Source organism: Arachis ipaensis, chromosome B10 (genome assembly GCF_059453495.1).
Source record: "Arachis ipaensis isolate K30076 ecotype BB chromosome B10, ASM5945349v1, whole genome shotgun sequence".
NCBI lineage: Eukaryota > Viridiplantae > Streptophyta > Magnoliopsida > Fabales > Fabaceae > Arachis > Arachis ipaensis.
In genome coordinates this window covers 62,293,677-62,298,755 of record NC_142435.1, presented here as the reverse complement: position 1 = coordinate 62,298,755, position 5,079 = coordinate 62,293,677, and positions in this window count along the sequence as shown.

Below are 5,079 nucleotides of genomic sequence, written 5' to 3'. Positions count from 1 at the left end.
TTGACTAAAGAAGTTGTCATAAGCATAGAAAAAGGGACTAACCCTCTCCTCAGGGTCAGGTGACACCAACTCATAATTTTTCTCCTGGTCCCTATTACTACAAATCCTATGGTACCTCCTAAGTCGCACATAGTACACAAGGTCAGCCACTGTAACACACATCAAAACTATGGAGTCCAGCCAGTCAGACATGCCGTCCAGGATCTTAGTTGACATCTCAACAATGTTTTTGCGGAAAGACAAAGGTCAACTATTCATATAGTAAGAAAAAGAAAAAATGGGTTACTACCAAACAACTCGGGCAAATATGGAAACAACTCAGACAATAACATATGAACATCAAGAGTCAGATACGACAATAAAAGAGAAACTCCAGGACTCACACTAAAGTCTAGGGGCACCCTTTTGGAGGCAATAACAAGGTAAGAATCCAAGAAAGGGAACTTGACAGTCTACACCCCAAACACCCCTCAACGGAGAAATTTAAAAGGTTCAACTCTTTTTTTGGTAACATAACTCCAACACAGACATAAAAAAACCACCATCATCAAACAGACCATGCAAAAAATCATCGAAACTACAATCTCTTTCCTACCAATAGTTTAACTAACGGCTAAAAGCTAGGAACAAGAAGATGTCATGGAAGGATGAAAAGAGACAGGAACAGTGATAATAAAAACCCTAAGGAAGAAAACTACTAGAAGAAGAAATCTTTTCGCATAAAGAATCAAAGTTTTCAAGAGCAAAACCCAAGTACAAAATCGAAGATTTACATCAAAAGTGCTACAGTAAGTAACAAAAGCGAACCACAGCATTAATCAAAAGTAAAAGATGCAACCTTTAGCAAAAAAGATCAAGCTTTTCAAAACGGATCAAGCTTTTCAAAACGGACTTGGTGAAAACCTAAAGTTTCGCAAGACATGCAATACCAAGACAAAACATCGAAATGAAAAAATGGAGGAAGAGATACCAACCTGTAAAGAAAGAGGAAACAAAGGAAAGGGGCAACGACTGAAATCTGCACAGGAGAACACCCTCGAGCTAAGGAAAACAGAAAAACTCCGAAGAGAAAGGAGAAGAAGAAACTGAAAGCAAGTCTTTTGAAATTTAAAATGAGATGTAAAAGAGGGAAAGAAGGAACAGCAAGAGGAGTTAATAAGCTTTAAAACCCTCGCACATTTCCAAGGAAACAAAAACGTGCACTACAAAAGGAAAGAAATGCTTCGCATTTTAAAGCAGCAAAGCTAAACTAACAGGAGTTCTACAAGAGATCTGACAAAAGAGCCAAATGCTCGAGCACGGCTTCTCCCAAAAAAGGTGTCGAAGACTAAAAAACTCGACCTCAAAGGAAAGACCGAGCTCAAGCAGGGGCACTGTTCATACCCTGGGTCGAGCTATGCGACCCGGGCTAACTAAAGACAAAGCGACCGACCTCTTCAGGTCAGGTTCTCTGACCTCTTCTTTAAAGAGTTCGGCCAAATCGCCATAAGAAGCCCAAAGCAGGCCCAAACAAAGGAACACAGCCCAAATCTAAAGGTAGCCAAAGCCTCGAAAGATAATGGCGGTTTCCCTTAAAGATAAGATGACTTCACTTGAAGATAAGATAAGATAACCAACTTATCTCGAAGAAAGCTCACTCCCCACTACTATAAATACACTGGAGCACCCAGGTATAACTTATACTCTAATTCTACTAAAAACTTGCCTAAAGCACGTGTTAACTTAAGCATCAGAGTCTCTTGCAGGTACCACCACCCTCCTCCGGTGATCAAGGATCAGCAACTCCACCACATCCAACAAGTCCGACACGACAATTCCGGCCACCACAGCAGATCTCATCCGAGATCGACCTTCAGTTTCAAGTAACCCTCGGAACACATAGCCATATCAAAATAAGCATGAGACCACTTAGAATTTACTACTAATACTCTATGAAAAACTAAAATATTATATCCTACATAAGTATCTTCTAATGAAAGTCATTAGTCAACCATACATATATCCATTCCCAACACTACTCCATTTTAGCCAATAAACCACAATGATAAACAACTTAATCTTCATTATCATCCTTAATATTATCATGCATAATTATATAAAAAAGTAATTAGAAAAATATTTATAATGACATTCGCAATTATAAAAATTAAAAAATCAAATTGAAAATGGTTAGAAACCAAGTTGAAAATACTTGTGTAAATTATCAAAACTATGTCGGCTTAAAAAATAAAGTTAGCACAATTCTTGGTGCTACTTCAATTTTTGATAACAAGAAAAATGATATGCAATATGATATACAATAGGAAGAAGAAGCATATATAGCTACAAAGGACATGCATTATTACACATTGAATTTGGGTAAAATACCATTACACATAGAGAAAGGATAGACCTTTCGCTGCTCCAACAACAATCTTCATTCTTGTTAACCATGACATTGATGCAGAGTATCCTGCAATTTCATTAAAACTCAGACATATTAGCATATTAAATACATTATTATAGTCAAACAAATTAAACAGTAATTAACCCAACAACTTACTTCTAAAGAGTTGATTCTCTATGCTGCCTCGTGGTAAATACTCATATACCAGAAGCCTATGTTCCTCTTCACAGCAGTATCGAATCAAATTCACATGGTGCGGGTAACTCAATTGACCTAGAAATACAACTTTAGTCTATCATAAACTAGAATAATTGTAATGTTTAACTACTAAACCAGAATGAATCAATAGAAAAAGAAAAGAACAAGGGACTTACCAACCACTCCTGTTGGTAATAAATTTACATTTCATGATATTTATTTGCTCTAATTGGGTGGATTTTATTGATTTCTCTTGTATTTATGCACTAAAATAGCTTGATTTTGTGAATTCTTCCAAAATTGTGCTTACGATTGAAAACATGCTTTTTAGGTCCTAAATCTGCTAATTTTAATTCACCTTAATTCCATTCAATGTCTCGATATGTTTGATGAAGTGATTTGAGGTTTCCAAGACAAGTATGGATTGAAGGAGTGAGGAGAAAGCATGCAAAAGTGAATAATTCATGAAGAAATAAAGTTTGGAGTGTTTTACAGCCATGCGTACGCACAAGATTTCATGCGTACGCACAATTGCAATTTTTACAGCCATGCATACGCACAAGAATTTATGCATACACATTATTGCATTTTTCTACATCTATGAGTATGCATGGTTAGGCATGCGTACGCACGAATGCCATCACGTGATTCGTTAATGAGAAGACACTAGGGGCAATTTCTGGACCTGCCAAAGTCCAATTCAACTCATTTCTGAAGCTATTAGAGGCCAAATTCATAAGGATGAAGTGAGAGCAATTATGTTTAGTTAAAATCGTGTTTTAGGGTATATTCTAGAGAGATAAGATCTCTCTTCTCTCTAGAATTAGCATAGATTAGATTAAATTTCTCATAGCTTTAGGTTTTAATTCTTGTCTTGATTTAGTTTTCATTACAAATTGTTGTTACTACATCCTTGCTTTCTTAGTTTTTGATTCACTTGAAAATTGTCTCTCAACAATTTCCTACCGGCAAGTGCACCGGATTGTTGTCAAGTAAAAACTCACTGTAGAGTGAGGTCGAATCACACAGGGATTGGTTGGTTGATCAATGTTAATTAAAGAATTGTGCTAGTTGAGCGAAATCATAATTGGGTTGAGATTGCATAATGTAAATTTGGTGGGAAACTTAAATTGTAAGAAATTAAATGGCAAAAATTAAATTGCGAGAAATTAAATGACAGAAGCTTAAATTGCGTGAAATTAAATGGGAATGGGGATTAAGCATGAAATTAAAGAGCAGAATGTAATGAGAATGGGTAAGATCAGAGTAAGGGATTCATTGGGTTTTAGGAGATATTGAACTCTCCAGATCAAATCATTTTCATTTCTTCCTTAATCAATGCATTCACTGACATTTCTTGGCAATCTTAGATGATTAGATCCCAATGTCTTGGCTCACTAATCTCTCTAAGCATGAACAATTTCCCAATGTCTTGATTTAATTGCTCATGGGAAGAGTTGAAGTTCGATCACTGATTATACCACACAAATTCATAGATCAAAGTATCGGTAGGATTAAATGTCACAATATCCATCCAACCCCCAATCTAATCCAATGTGAGAAAGCAATTCTAGCATGAATTCTTCATCCCTTTCTCAAGGATCAGAGGAATTCCAATTATGGATAGCTTCTCTGTCAAGACAACTATCCAATTGAATTAAGATCGAAAGCTTTCTAACAAAAATCAAGAGAAAAGAAAGAAGAAGAAAATGAAAACTTCTATTGATCCATTGAATTACAATAGAGCTCCCTAACCCAATGAAATGGGTTTAGTTATTCATAGCTCAATTCAAATTATAGAGAAAGAAAAGTGCAGAAAACAGAAACTAAAAGAAAAGTGCAGAAAATAAAATCAGGAAATTGAACTCCCAGAGCCCCCCCTCAGGGCCTCCCAGAAGCTCCCCATTCTTCAACAATTCCTCCATTTATGTCCATCTTCAATTGCATCTTCAAATACTTCAAATACTTGGATGTGGGCCTTGGCCTTGATTGAAGCAGTTAGTAGTAATTCTTTGATGACGGACGTTGGCATCTAACGTTCATACTGGGCATAGGTGCAATTTTGGAATCAAATTAGCCTTAACGTTGGTGTCCACGTTTGAGGGTAAACGTTGAGCCAAATGTTTTTTTAAAAATTTGGGTTTTGGTTGCTGTCATTGGCGTTTGATTTAACATTGGAGTGCCAACGTTCTTCCACCCACGCGTACGCGTGGCCTATGCGTACGCGTGGATGGTCAATTTTGGCCATTTCACGCGTAAGCGTAACCAATGCGCGCGCGAGGTTGGAGAGAAATACCTTCCCACGGGTACGCGTCATTGACGCGTGCGCGTCGATGCAAAAATCCCCAACTCTAATTTTTGAACACTTATCGCGAACATTGGCTTTAGCGTTGAACTATAAACGCTCCCTCCAACGTTGGCACGTCCACGCGTGCACGTCACCTACGCGTGCACGTGGATGCTAAATTCTAAAATTCCAAAACTGAAGTCTATAT